The sequence below is a fragment of the Oncorhynchus keta genome, chromosome 10 (assembly GCF_023373465.1).
Source record: "Oncorhynchus keta strain PuntledgeMale-10-30-2019 chromosome 10, Oket_V2, whole genome shotgun sequence".
In the NCBI taxonomy this organism is placed as follows: domain Eukaryota; kingdom Metazoa; phylum Chordata; class Actinopteri; order Salmoniformes; family Salmonidae; genus Oncorhynchus; species Oncorhynchus keta.
This window is the reverse complement of record NC_068430.1, coordinates 78,750,684-78,765,683: the sequence shown is the minus strand read 5'-3', so window position 1 is coordinate 78,765,683 and position 15,000 is coordinate 78,750,684. Positions and strand designations below refer to the sequence as shown.

The 15,000-nt window shown below is 50.2% G+C and overlaps 1 pseudogene; it reads right to left on the bottom strand.

Annotated features, from left to right (window-relative positions):
* The window catches only part of LOC127932632 (lysyl oxidase homolog 4-like), a 75,738-nt pseudogene that overhangs the window by 24,069 nt on the left and 36,669 nt on the right, over positions 1-15,000 (bottom strand).

Sequence of the window (15,000 nt, the reverse complement as noted above, 5' to 3'; positions counted from 1 at the left end):
GGACAGTAGGTAAGGTGACATAGCGTCAGGACAGTAGGTAAGGTGACATACCATCAGGACAGTAGGTAAGGTGACATACCGTCAGGACAGTAGGTAAGGTGACATAGCGTCAGGACAGTAGGTAAGGTGACATACCATCAGGACAGTAGGTAAGGTGACATACCGTCAGGACAGTAGGTAAGGTGACATACCATCAGGACAGTAGGTAAGGTGACATACAATCAGGACAGTAGGTAGGTCAGGACAGGTGACATACCATCAGGACAGTAGGTAAGGTGACATACCATCAGGACAGTAGGTAAGGTGACATACCATCAGGACAGTAGGTAAGGTGACATACCATCAGGACAGTAGGTAAGGTGACATACCATCAGGACAGTAGGTAAGGTGACATACCATCAGGACAGTAGGTAAGGTGACATACCATCAGGACAGTAGGTAAGGTGACATACCATCAGGACAGTAGGTAAGGTGACATACCATCAGGACAGTAGGTAAGGTGACATACCATCAGGACAGTAGGTAAGGTGACATACCATCAGGACAGTAGGTAAGGTGACATACCATCAGGACAGTAGGTAAGGTGACATACCATCAGGACAGTAGGTAAGGTGACATACCATCAGGACAGTAGGTAAGGTGACATACCATCAGGACAGTAGGTAAGGTGACATACCATCAGGACAGTAGGTAAGGTGACATACCATCAGGACAGTAGGTAAGGTGACATACCATCAGGACAGTAGGTAAGGTGACATACCATCAGGACAGTAGGTAAGGTGACATACCATCAGGACAGTAGGTAAGGTGACATACCGTCAGGACAGTAGATAAGGTGACGGCCGTCAGGACAGTAGGTAAGGTGACATAGTGTCAGGACAGTAGGTAAGGTGACATAGTGTCAGGACAGTAGGTAAGGTGACATAGCGTGACAGGACAGTAGGTAAGGTGACATAGCATCAGGACAGTAGGTAAGGTGACATATAGCAGTCAGGACAGTAGGTAAGGTGACATACCGTTGGACAGTAGGTAAGGTGACATAGCGATGCTGGACAGTAGGTGGGTGACATAGCGTCAGGACAGTAGGTAAGGTGACATAGCGTCAGGACAGTAGGTAAGGTGATATAGCGTCAGGACAGTAGGTAAGGTGACATACATAGTCAGGACAGTAGGTAAGGTGACATATTCAGGACAGTAGGTAAGGTGACATAGCGTCAGGACAGTAGGAAGGTGGCACCGTATCGTAAGGGCAGTAGGGGGTGACATACCGTCCGGGCAGTAGGTAAGGTGACATAGCGTCAGGACAGTAGGTAAGGTGACATAGCGTCCGGTTAGGTGACATACCGTCCGGGTGACATACCTTCGGGGCAGTAGGTGTCCTCCAGACAGAAGCTGGCTTTGTGACCCTCAGCGATCTTCGTTCCATTCAGGGTCAGAAGGTCATAATGGGTGAACACCTCAATGCTGTGGTAGTGCCTGTGAGGAAGAGGGGGAGGAGGAGGAGGAAGAAGAAAAACAGAGGCTATTAATGCTATATGCCAGCAGCATAGCACCCTGTATACTGCTGCTGGCTTGCTTCTGAAGCTAAGCAGGGTTGTTCCTGGATGGGAGACCAGATGCTGCTGGAAGTGGTGTTGGAGGGCCAGTAGGAGGCACTCTTCCCTCTGATCTAAAAAAAATATCCCAATGCCCCAGGGCAGTGATTGGGGACACTGCCCTGTGTAGGGTGCCTTCATTCAGATGACTCTCTTTTTTTCTCTGACGTCATTAAAGATCCCATGGCACTTATCGTAAGAGTTGGGGTGTTAACCCCGGTGTCCTGGCTAAATTCCCAATCTGGCCCTCATACCATCATGGTCACCTAATAATCCCCAGTTTACAATTGGCTCATTCATCCCTCTCCTCTCCCTGTAACTATTCCCCAGGTTGTTGCTGCAAATGAGAACGTGTTCTCAGTCAACTTACCTGGTAAAATAACGGATAAATAAATATTAACATGAAGAGATTGGAGAACAGTTAACAGACACTCAATAACAATAGCACTGAAAGCTGGTTTGCTTGTCTGGTGTGTGAGGATAGGAGGATGATGATGTGTTGTTTGTCTTTCTGAGGATAGGAGGCTGATGATTGTTGTCTGGTGTGTGAGGATAGGAGGATGATGATGTGGTTTCTACTGCTGTTGTTTGTCTGGTGTGTGAGGATAGGAGGATGATGATGTGTTTTGTCTTTCTACTGATGATTGTTTGTCTGGTGTGTGAGGATAGGAGGATGATGATGTGTTTGTCTGGTGTGTGAGGATAGGAGGATGATGATGTGGTTTTAGGAGGATGTGTGTGAGGATACTGCTGTTGTTTGTCTGGTGTGTGAGGATAGGAGGATGATGATGTGTTTGTCTGGTGTGTGAGGATAGGAGGATGATGATGTGTTTGTCTGGTGTGTGAGGATAGGAGGATGATGATGTGTTTGTCTGGTGTGTGATGTGTTTGTCTGGTGTGTGAGGATAGGAGGATGATGATGTGTTTGTCTGGTGTGTAGGAGGAGGATAGGAGGATGATGATGTGTTTGTCTGGTGTGTGAGGATGAGGGATAGGAGGATGAGGATGATGTGTTTGTCTGGTGTGTGAGGATAGGAGGAGGATGATGTGTTTGTCTGGTGTGTGAGGATAGGAGGATGATGATGTGTTTGTCTGGTGTGTGAGGATAGGAGGATGATGATGTGTTTGTCTGGTGTGTGAGGATAGGAGGATGATGATGTGTTTGTCTGGTGTGTGAGGATAGGAGGATGATGTGTTTGTCTGGTGTGTGAGGATAGGAGGATGATGATGTGTTTGTCTGGTGTGTGAGGATAGGAGGATGATGATGTGTTTGTCTGGTGTGTGAGGATAGGAGGATGATGATGTGTTTGTCTGGTGTGTGAGGATAGGAGGATGATGTGTTTGTCTGGTGTGTGAGGATAGGAGGATGATGATGTGTTTGTCTGGTGTGAGGATAGGAGGATGATGATGTGTTTGTCTGGTGTGTGAGGATAGGAGGATGATGATGTGTTTGTCTGGTGTGTGAGGATAGGAGGATGATGTGTTTGTCTGGTGTGTGAGGATAGGAGGAGGATGATGTGTTTGTCTGGTGTGTGAGGATAGGAGGATGATGATGTGTTTGTCTGGTGTGTGAGGATAGGAGGAGGATGATGTGTTTGTCTGGTGTGTGAGGATAGGAGGGATGATGTGTTTGTCTGGTGTGTGAGGATAGGAGGATGATGATGTGTTTGTCTGGTGTGTGAGGATAGGAGGATGATGATGTGTTTGTCTGGTGTGTGAGGATAGGAGGATGATGTGTTTGTCTGGTGTGTGAGGATAGGAGGATGATGATGTGTTTGTCTGTTGTGTGAGGATAGGAGGATGATGATGTGTTTGTCTGGTGTGTGAGGATAGGAGGATGATGATGTGGTTTTCTACTGCTGTTGCTTGTCTGTTGTGTGACTTACACTAAACAATACATCTATCAAATGAATTCTTGCTTCTACGTTAATTTGATACATGACACTGACAGACAGAGATTTTTCTTTTGACACAGCTTTTTTTGCGTAGCCGTGGCGATGAATATATATATATATATAGACTACAATAGAAAAGAATTACGAGACAGTTAGAGATCTGTTTGGAACCGTTCCCTCTTTATCACAACCTCACGCTCCCAGAATAGAACCGAAGACGCTGTGTTCGTCAGTTGGATTGGACCCTGTGTGGTACTGCTGTGGTCAGGAGAGCGACCAGGTTGTTCTCACTCTGTCGACCGCAGCAGAGCCTCAACCACAGCAGTAAAGAACCATTCCACTTTGAATGGTCACAGTCAAGACTGTTGACACGGTTGGTTCCAGAGGAAGGAGAACCAAGTCAAGAATAACTGTTCTTTGTTTGTTGAAAATGCCTATACCACAACCTCCTATCATCTCCATAAAACTACCACAATCAACCCCCTACACTTGTCTTTTAAAACTACAACTACCACAATCAACCCCCTACACTTTTCTTTTAAAACTACAACTACCACAATCAACCCCCTACACTTGTCTTTTAAAACTACAACTACCACAATCAACCCCCTACACTTTTCTTTTAAAACTACAACTACCACAATCAACCCCCTACACTTGTCTTTTAAAACTACAACTACCACAATCAACCCCCTACACTTGTCTTTTAAAACTACAACTACCACAATCAACCCTCCTACACTTGTCTCTTGAAACTACAACTACCACAATCAACCCCCCTACACGTGTCTCTTAAAACTACAACTACCACAATCCACCCTCCTTCACTTGTCAAAACACAACTAACCACAACCAATCTCTCTTAAAACTACAGCTACCACAACCTACAACCCATGTCTCTTAAAACTACAACTACAACAACCCACTACCCTTGTCTATTAAAACTACATCTACCATAATTCACAACCCTTGTCTCTTAAAACGACAACTACCACAACCCACTACCCTTGTCTATTAAAACTACATCTACCATAATTCACAACCCTTGTCTCTTAAAACGACAACTACCACAACCCACTACCCGTGTCTATTAAAACTCCCACAACCCCCCTTTTGAGTACCTGTGACACTGGTGCCAGGTCCAGGACTCCCTGGTCGCTCTAGGTCTGAAGTCGGCCCGGCCCATGTTCATGATGCGTGAGGAGAATCGTAGCAGGCGTCTGTGTCCGTAAGGCCATCTCATCTGGGCAGCAGAGGACGACAGACAGTTCTCCTCATTGGCACAGGTCAGGAGGTGCAAGGGGCGGTCCTCCAGGTAGGCTGTCTCCTGGACCAACTGGGCATCTAATACCAGGTCAGGGGCCGCTGGTGGGGGTCAGAGGTTCGAGGTTAGGCGTAAGAGGTTAGCGTTGAAAGGCGAGAGGTTAAGGGTGGAAAGGTCAGCAGGTGGAAGGGTCTATGTGGGTGTTGTTGGGGATGTGTGTGTGTGTGTGTGTGTGTGTGTGTGTGTGTGTGTGTGTGTGTGTGTGTGTGTGTGTGTGTGTGTGTGTGTGTGTGTGTGTGTGTGTGTGTGTGTGTGTGTGTGTGTGTGTGTGTGCGTGTGTGCGCAGGTGTGTGTGTGTGTGTGTGTGTGTGTGTGTGTGTGTGTGTGTGTGTGTGTGTGTGTGTGTGTGTGTGTGTGTGTGTGTGTGTGTGTGTGTGAGTTCATTCGTCCGTGTGTGTGTGTGTGTGCTGGTTGTAAGAACTCACTCTCAACACAGGTGACCCCAGCCGCCTTGCCATCTCCTCCCCTGGGACAGTAGACCTGTGTGTTCCTACGACACTGCTGAATGGACATCTCTGTGCCGATGCAGTGGGTTCCAGTCAGAACCACCTCTGCTGCCTCCGGAGCTCCGGGCCAGTACCACGTCTCCTGTAGGACACACACACACAGAACCATGAGGGCTGGAACTGAGTCAGTAGGTCACAGGACCAGTGCCAAACCCAAATCCTTTTCAGATAATGACTGCCTCTCATTACCATTATACATAATAGTTTCATTAACGGTCATTATCACATTCCTCCACTCTCTCTTTCTTTCTTTTTCTCCCTATGGGCTTTTAATACACACACACACACACACACACACACACACACACACACACACACACACACACACACACACACACACACACACACACACACACACACACACACACACACACACACACACACACACACACACACACCCTGAGAGTGAGTGAGTGAGTGAGGGAGGTACCAAAAGACCAGGAGGGAAATCCTATCACAATAGTGTCCCCTCTACAAACGGATCAATTGTGTGTGCACCACAGGAGGCTGGTGAGGGGAGGACCGCTCATAATAGTGTCCCCTATACAAACGGATCAATTGTGTGTGCACCACAGGAGGCTGGTGAGGGGAGGACCGCTCATAATAGTGTCCCCTATACAAACGGATCAATTATGTGTGCACCACAGGAGGCTGGTGAGGGGAGGACGGCTCATAATAGTGTCCCCTCTACAAACGGATCAATTGTGTGTGCACCACAGGAGGCTGGTGAGGGAGGACCGCTCATAATAGTGTCCCCTATACAAACGGATCAATTGTGTGTGCACCACAGGAGGCTGGTGAGGGAGGACCGCTCATAATAGTGTCCCCTATACAAACGGATCAATTGTGTGTGCACCACAGGAGGCTGGTGAGGGGAGGACGGCTCATAATAGTGTCCCCTCTACAAACGGATCAATGTGTGCACCACAGGAGGCTGGTGAGGGGAGGACGGCTCATAATAGGAAGGAAGCAAATGGACCGGTATCAAACAGCAGGAAACCATGGAAACCATGGAAACCATGTTTGATGTATAACCCATTCAACTGATTCCCCTCCTCCGAAATGAAGGTGCCACCAACCTCCTGTGTGTGTGTGTGTGTGTGTGTGTGTGTGTGTGTGTGTGTGTGTGTGTGTGTGTGTGTGTGTGTGTGTGTGTGTGTGTGTGTGTGTGTGTGTGTGTGTGTGTGTGTGTGTGTGTGTGCACGTTTGTACACCTGCGTGCCTCCATGTTAGTTTTGTTCATCACCTGGTGAGCTCTGTTTGCAAAGCCGTAGCCCAGCTGTCTGCACACCACCATGGCCTCGTTGATGCCCCAGTTCTCACTGCAGACAGCCCCCCAGCGCTGTACCCCTCCCACCTCCATCAGAACCTCCACACGCCCCTCTGCAGGCTCCCTGCCCCCCGCCAACCGCACCTGGCACAGAGGGGTTAGAAACACTTCATACACACTTCGTAGACACTTCATAGACACTTCATAGACACTTCATACACACTATAAATTCCTATTACCACTTTGTAAACACTAATGAATGCATTTTATGATTGTGTGAGTAAGCTGGTGTGTGTGTGGGGTATGGGTAAGCGTGTGTGTGTGTGTGTGTGTGCGTGTGTGTGTGTGTGTGTGTGTGTGTGTGTGTGTGTGTGTGTGTGTGTGTGTGTGTGTGTGTGTGTATCTCTGTCTCAGTGTGTGTATGTGTGTGTGTGTGTGTGTGTGTGTGTGTGTGTGTGTGTGTGTGTGTGTGTGTGTGTGTGTGTGTGTGTGTGTCTGTGTGTGTGTGTGTGTGTGTGTGTGTATCTCTGTCTCAGTGTGTGTGTGTGTGTGTGTTTATCTCTGTCTCAGTATGTATCTCTGTCTCAGTATGTATCTCTGGTATCTCTGTCTCAGTGTGTATCTCTGTCTCAGTGTGTATCTCTGTCTCAGTGTGTATCTCTGTCTCAGTGTGTATCTCTGTCTCAGTGTGTATCTCTGTCTCAGTGTGTATCTCTGTCTCAGTGTGTATCTCTGTCTCAGTGTGTATCTCTGTCTCAGTGTGTATCTCTGTCTCAGTGTGTATCTCTGTCTCAGTGTGTATCTCTGTCTCAGTGTGTATCTCTGTCTCAGTGTGTATCTCTGTCTCAGTGTGTATCTCTGTCTCAGTGTGTATCTCTGTCTCAGTGTGTATCTCACCGTGGTCTCCAGCCCAGTGTGTATCTCTGTCTCAGTGTGTATCTCTGTCTCAGTGTGTATCTCTGTCTCAGTGTGTATCTCTGTCTCAGTGTGTATCTCTGTCTCAGTGTGTATCTCACCGTGGTCTCCAGCCCAGTGTGTATCTCTGTCTCAGTGTGTATCTCTGTCTCAGTGTGTATCTCTGTCTCAGTGTGTATCTCTGTCTCAGTGTGTATCTCTGTCTCAGTGTGTATCTCTGTCTCAGTGTGTATCTCACCGTGGTCTCCAGCCCAGTGTGTATCTCTATCTCAGTGTTTATCTCTGACTCAGTGTGTATCTCACCGTGGTCTCCAGCCCAGTGTGTATCTCTGTCTCAGTGTGTATCTCTGTCTCAGTGTGTATCTCTGTCTCAGTGTGTATCTCTGTCTCAGTGTGTATCTCTGTCTCAGTGTGTATCTCACCGTGGTCTCCAGCCCAGTGTGTATCTCTATCTCAGTGTTTATCTCTGACTCAGTGTGTATCTCACCGTGGTCTCCAGCCCAGTGTGTATCTCTGTCTCAGTGTGTATCTCTGTCTCAGTGTGTATCTCTGTCTCAGTGTGTATCTCTGTCTCAGTGTGTATCTCTGTCTCAGTGTGTATCTCACCGTGGTCTCCAGCCCAATGTGTATCTCTGTCTCAGTGTGTATCTCTGTCTCAGTGTGTATCTCTGTCTCAGTGTGTATCTCACCGTGGTCTCCAGCCCAGTGCATCTCTGTCTCAGTGTGTATCTCTGTCTCAGTGTATATCTCTGTCTCAGTGTGTATCTCTGTCTCAGTGTGTATCTCTGACTCAGATCTCTGTCTCAGTGTGTATCTCAGAGCAGTGTGTATCTCTGTCTCAGTGCATCTCTGTCTCAGATCCTGTCTCAGTGTGTATCTCACCGTGGTCTCCAGCCCAGTGCAGATCTCTGTCTCAGATCCAGTCTCAGTGTATATCTCTGTCTCAGTATCTCTGTCTCAGTGTGTATCTCTGACTCAGTGTGTATCTCTGTCTCAGTGTTATCTCTGACTCAGTGTGTATCTCTGTCTCAGTGTGTATCTCTGTCTCAGTGTGTATCTCTGACTCAGTGTGTATCTCACCAGTCTCCAGCCCAATGTGTATCTCTGTCTCAGTGTGTATCTCTGTCTCAGTGTGTATCTCTGTCTCAGTGTGATCTCTGTCTCAGTGTGTATCTCTGACTCAGTGTGTATCTCACCGTGGTCTCCAGCCCAGTGTGTATCTCTGTCTCAGTGTGTATCTCTGTCTCAGTGTGTATCTCTGTCTCAGTGTGTATCTCTGTCTCAGTGTGTATCTCTGTCTCAGTGCAGTATCTCACGTGGTCTCCAGCCCAGTGTGTATCTCTGTCTCAGTGTGTATCTCTGTCTCAGTGTGTATCTCACCGTGGTCTCCAGCCCAGTGTGTATCTCTGTCTCAGTGTGTATCTCTGTCTCAGTGTGTATCTCTGTCTCAGTGTGTATCTCATGGTCTCCAGCCCAGTGTGTATCTCTGTCTCAGTGTGTATCTCTGTCTCAGTGTGTATCTCTGTCTCAGTGTGTATCTCATGGTGCAGCCCAGTGTTGGGGACATGCAGCTGTCACAGCCACGTCATTAGTGTGTTTTACACTGTAGAGAGGAACCTCCCTGAAAGAACACTGCAGCAGAGACATGGTCTGTCAGTACACTGAACTGAGTTCATATGAATGGTCCAGTACCTGGAGGGAGACATGGTGGAGGGAGGAGGGAGGGAGGGAGGGAGGGAGGGAGGGAGGGATGGTGCTGGGAGGGAGGGAGGGAGGGAGGGAGAGGGAGGGAGAAAAGGAGAGACATGGAGGGAGGGAGAGAGACATGACCTAACTGAGCAGCATTGCCAAACTACAGATGTAGGACATGGTTTGAGCCAGTTTGCTAATAATCATGCAACAACATGAAATGTGAATTATTATGTGGATTATAATTAATGGACATTTTGTAGGAGTTGATACATTTTTCATTCTAACCAGTCAGAGACATGGTGCAGACAGAGCAGACCAGACCAGAGCAGAACAGACCAGAGCAGAGCAGAACAGAACAGTCAGACCAGAACAGACCATGTGATGTGTCAGAGAGACATGGTGCAGTCAGAGAGACATGGTGCAGTCAGAGAGACATGGTGCAGTCAGAGAGACATGGTGCTGTCAGAGAGACATGGTGCTGTCAGAGGGACATGGTGCTGTCAGAGAGACATGGTGCAGTCAGAGAGACATGGTGCTGTCAGAGAGACATGGTGCTGTCAGAGAGACATGGTGCTGTCAGAGAGACATGGTGCTGTCAGAGGACATGGTGCTGTCAGAGGGACATGGTGCTGTCAGAGAGACATGGTGCAGTCAGACTCACTGACTGAATTACACACAACAGCAACAAAGCCACGTTTAGTAGGCCAAAATGGAGCCTGCAAATAGGGCTCAGTGTGTGTGTGTGTGTGTGTGTGTGTGTGTGTGTGTGTGTGTGTGTGTGTGTGTGTGTGTGCGTGCGTGCGTGCGTGCGTGCGTGCGTGCGTGCGTGCGTGTGTGTGTGAGTCCTTAAATTCACCCTACAACAGCAAACTAGAAACATTCTTGCCTTGAGGTCCAGAAATAACTATGAACCTCCCTGTCTAAATCTGACCCTGGTCTTTAAATAGATGTGATGGTGGCACCTCTTTGAACAGTGGCCCTTAGTACCCCTTAAGTACAGCTATTTACCACGTATTCACAGCTACATTACAGACGGCTCTTTTCCCTGGAAAGACAAGTTAGTGGAGCCGTTGTAACATAACATCATACTGTGTCCAGTAGGGGAAGATGGTAGGAGATATGAGGGCAGTTATAGAGGAGGGAGAAAGGTGAGGTGAGGGACCGTATCGCTCGCACGTACACACACACACACGCACACACACACGCACACACACACGCACACACACACACACACACACACACACACACACACACACACACACACACACACACACACACACACACACACACACACACACACACACACACACACACACACACACACACAGTAGCATGGGGCAGAATGGGTGAATGGGTGGAAAGGCTGAGACTAGTGTGATTCCAAAATGACACCCTAATCCCTATGTAGTGCACTACTTTAGAATAAAACCCTATGGGCCCTAGCACCCTAATCCCTATGTAGTCCACTACTTTAGACCAGAAATAGGGTACCTTTCAGTCACTGTAGCAGGTTTCACACAGTAACACTTTGGCCAGGACTGTGATGTCATAACCTGTTGTTTAGGCTGCTGGAGATGGTCGCACAGCGTACACATAAACAACCATGGGGAGGTGTGTGTGTGTGTGTGTGTGTGTGTGTGTGTGTGTGTGTGTGTGTGTGTGTGTGTGTGTGTGTGTGTGTGTGTGTGTGTGTGTGTGTGTGTGTGTGTGTGTGTGTGTGTGTGTGTGCACATAGCTAAACCGTCATGGGTAGTGTTCCACTACAATAATCTCAACCAATTAGGAGACGCCATTTTGTAAATAATACTTCCAGTCAGTTTATTTGTCCGGGTTTTAATATGGTCAGTTTAAATACATAGTTTGATTTATATGGGCCTTAGCAAGTGTGTGTGTGTCCATGTGTGTGTGTGTGTGTGTGTGTGTGTGTGTGTGTGTGTGTGTGTGTGTGTGTGTGTGTGTGTGTGTGTGTGTGTGTTAAGGGAAACGGTTGTTTAGTATAAAGCAGATCTAAGGTCAACCTCCCTGATGTTCAGGATTTGGGGCAGGAGGGGCTGATCATAGATCTGTGGTTAACAGCAGCTTCTACCCAGGAGCAGTGAGGGGCTGATCATAGATCTGTGGTTAACAGCAGCTTCTACCCAGGAGCAGTGAGGGTCTGATCATAGATCTGTGGTTAACAGCAGCTTCTACCCAGGAGCAGTGAGGGGCTGATCATAGATCTGTGGTTAACAGCAGCTTCTACCCAGGAGCAGTGAGGGGCTGATCATAGATCTGTGGTTAACAGCAGTGATCTGTGGTTAACAGCAGACCGAGCAGGAGGGGCGATCGTTAAGTCTGGCAAACGAACAGCGTTTAGTCTCAAGGAGAGTCGGTGACCTGAACTGCTCTCTGGGTAGAATGACAAGACGATGCTAAAATGTGTCCCAAATGGCACCCTAGGTCCTGTTTCCTACATAGTGCACTGCACTTCTTCCCTATCAGGCCCTGATCAGAGGCACCAGTATACTGTAGTGAACAGAGACTAGGGAGTCCTATTCCCACTGAATGTGCTGTATATTGACGTTTTCACACTTTTCCTCTTTGAAAATATATAATCCACTGTCCTTTCCTGTCCCGAGCATGTGACCATGTGGCCATGTGACCATGCGACCATGTGACCATGTGACCATGTGACCATGCGACCATGTGACCATGCGACCATGTGACCATGCAACCATGTGACCATGTGTGTGTGACACCCCTACAACTCTTACCCTGTCCCAGCTGGGCCTTGTTGAGGGCCTCCTTGGCCGATCCGAACCCCAGCTCCCTGCAGACCACACTGGCTGCCTTCAGGTCCCACAGGTGGTCCGACACGGTCCCCCACTTCCCCTCTCTCAGTACCTCCACCCTGCCCTCCCCCAGCCTGGGGCCTGCTTTCAGACGCACCCCCAGCTAGAGGAGGAGAGAGGGGAGGGGGAAGGGGAGAGGAGTGAGAGAGGGGTAGAGGGGGGAGAGAAGGGTGAGGTAAAAGTGTGAGTCATAAGAGTTGCCCAAGGAATGATTTGTCAATAATAGCTGTGCAGGTGAAGATAAGGTTATATTCAAGGAAAGCCTAACGCTAATATAATAATAACCTAATAATAAGAAATAATATATGTCTCTCCATTTAGCTTCCCTGTCCTCCCTTTTCCAAAGTCCCCCTCTCTTCCCTGTCCCCCCTCTCCTCCCAGTCATGTCCTCCCTCTCTTCCCTGCATCCATCTCTTCCCGTCCTGGGTGGTCCCGGGAATCAAACCCACTACCCTGGCGTTACAAGCGCCATGCTCTACCAACTGAGCTACAGAAGGACCCCGGTGAAGATAAGAGAGGTTTTCATTCAGAGGAAAGCCTCCCTCGCTGAGTCCTTTATTATTTATCCCCCCTCTAAACCTGAGACCCAACTACCAGAACAGGTTTCCTCGTCGTCTCTCCCCTGTCCCCCTCTCTTCCCTGTCCTCCCTGTCCCTGTCCCCTCTCTTCCCTGTCCCCCTCTCCTCCCTGTCCCCCTCTCCTCCCTGTCCTCCCTCTCTTCCCTGTCCTCCCTCTCTTCCCTCCCCCTCCTCCCTGTCCCCCCTCTCTTCCCCCCTCCTCCCTCCCTTCCCTGTCCTCCCTCTCCTCCCTGTCCCCCTCTCCTCCCTCCTCCCTCCCTGTCCCCCTCTCTTCCCTGCCCCCCCTCTCCTCCCTGCCGCCCCTCTCCTCCCTGTCCTCCCTCTCCTCCCTGTCCCCCCTCTGCCCCCCTCCCTGTCCCCCTCTCCTCCCTGCTCCCCCTCCCTCCTCTCTCCCCCCCTCTCTTCCCTGTCCCCCCCTCTCCTCCCCCCCCTCTCTCCTCCCTGCCCCCCTCTCCTCCCTGTCCCCCCTCCTCCCCTGTCCCCTCTCTCCTCCCTGCCCCCTCTCCTCTCTGTCCCCCTCTCTTCCCTGTCCCCCTCTCCTCCCTGTCCCCCCTCCTCCCTGCCCCCTCTCCCCTGTCCCCCTCTCTTCCCTGTCCCCTGTCCCCCCTTCTCTCTCCTCCCTGCCCCCCCTCCTCTCTGTCCCCCTCTCTTCCCTGTCCCCCTCTCCCCCCCCTCTCCTCCCTGTCCCCTCTCCTCCCTGTCCCCCTCTCCTCCCCCCCCTCTCCTCCCTGTCCCCCTCTCCTCCCTGTCCTCCCCCCTGTCCCCCTCCTCCCTGTCCCCCCTCTCCTCCCTGTCCCCTCTCTCCTCCCTGCCCCCTCTCCTCTCTGTCCCCCTCTCCTCCCTGTCCCCCTCTCCTCCCTGTCCCCTCTCTCCTCCCTGCCCCCCTCTCCTCCCTGTCCCCCTCTCTTCCCTGTCCCCCCTCTCCTCCTGTCCCCCTCTTCCCTGTCCCCCTCTCCTCCCTTTCCCTCTCCTTCTTCTCTCCCTTTCTCTCTTCTCTCTCTCTCTCCCTCCCTCTCTCCCTCCTTACCTGGACGTCGGGGAGTGGGCGGTCTCCCGAGGAGAGGTGTGAACTGGTGTCCAGGTACACAGCGCACCACGGCGTACATGCCCCCTGACAGGTGACCTGGTTCCTGGGGAGGGAGAGCTGGGAGTGGCACTGGGAGAGGACAGGCTCCGTACCCAAACACTTGACCTGCTCTACCCAGTAACCCTTCTTACTGGACAGACCTGCTAGTCTGGAGGGGAGGGGAGGGGGGGGAGAGAGGGGAGGGGGAGAGGGGAGGGGAGGAGAAGGGAGGAGGAGGAGAGGAGAGGGGAGGGGCGAGAGAGAAGGGGAGGGGAGGGGAGAGGAGAAGAGGAGAGGGGAAGAAGGGAGAGAGAAGGGGAGGGGAGAGGGGGGGAGGGAGGGAGAGGAGGGGGAGGAGGAGGGGAAGAAGGGAGAGGAGGAGGGAGAGAGGGGAGGGGAAGAAGGAGAGAGAAGGGGGGGGAGGGGGAGAGGGGAGGAGAGGGGAGGAGGGGGAGGGGAAGAAAGGAGAGAGAAGGGGAGGGGGAGAGGGGGGAGGGGAGGAGAGGGGAGGAGAGGAGGAGAGGAGAGGGGGAAGAAGGGAGAAGGGAGAAGGGGGGAGGGGGAGGGGAAGGAGAGGAGGAGAGGGAAGAGGAGAGGGGAAGAAGGGAGAGAGAAGGGGAGGGGAGGAGAGGGGAAGAAGGGAGAGAGAAAGGGAGGGGGAGGGGGAGGGGAGGAGAAGGGAGAGAGAAGGGAGAGGGGGAGAGGAATCATCACCATAACAAATGAAAGACAGGCAGAGAACAAACAAAAAAAATAAAAAACAAACAAGAGATATGGTAGGGGATCTGGGTCCCATAGGAAAGAAACAGAAGAGGGAGAGAGATACTGCCAGTCCTCCTCTATAGACAGAATACTGGTTAATACCTCTACCAGTCCTCCTCTATAGACAGAATACTGGTTAATACCTCTACCAGTCCTCCTCTATAGACAGAATACTGGTTAATACCTCACCAGTCCTCCTCTATAGACAGAAACTGGAAAGACAGGCAGACAGAAACAAACAATAAAAATAAAAAACAGTCCTCCTCAAGACAGATACTGGTTAATACCTCTACCAGTCCTCCTCTACAGACAGGATACTGGTTAAACTCTACCAGTCGTCCCATAGTTTCCTCTAAAGTCCTCCTCTAAGACAGAATACTGGTTAATACCTCTACCAGTCCTCCTCTATAGACAGAATACTGGTTAATACCTCTACCAGTCCTCCTCTATAGACAGAATACTGGTTAATACCTCTACCAGTCCTCCTCTATAGACAGAATACTGGTTAATACCTCTACCAGTCCTCCTCTATAGACAGAATACTGGTTAATACCTCTACCAGTCCT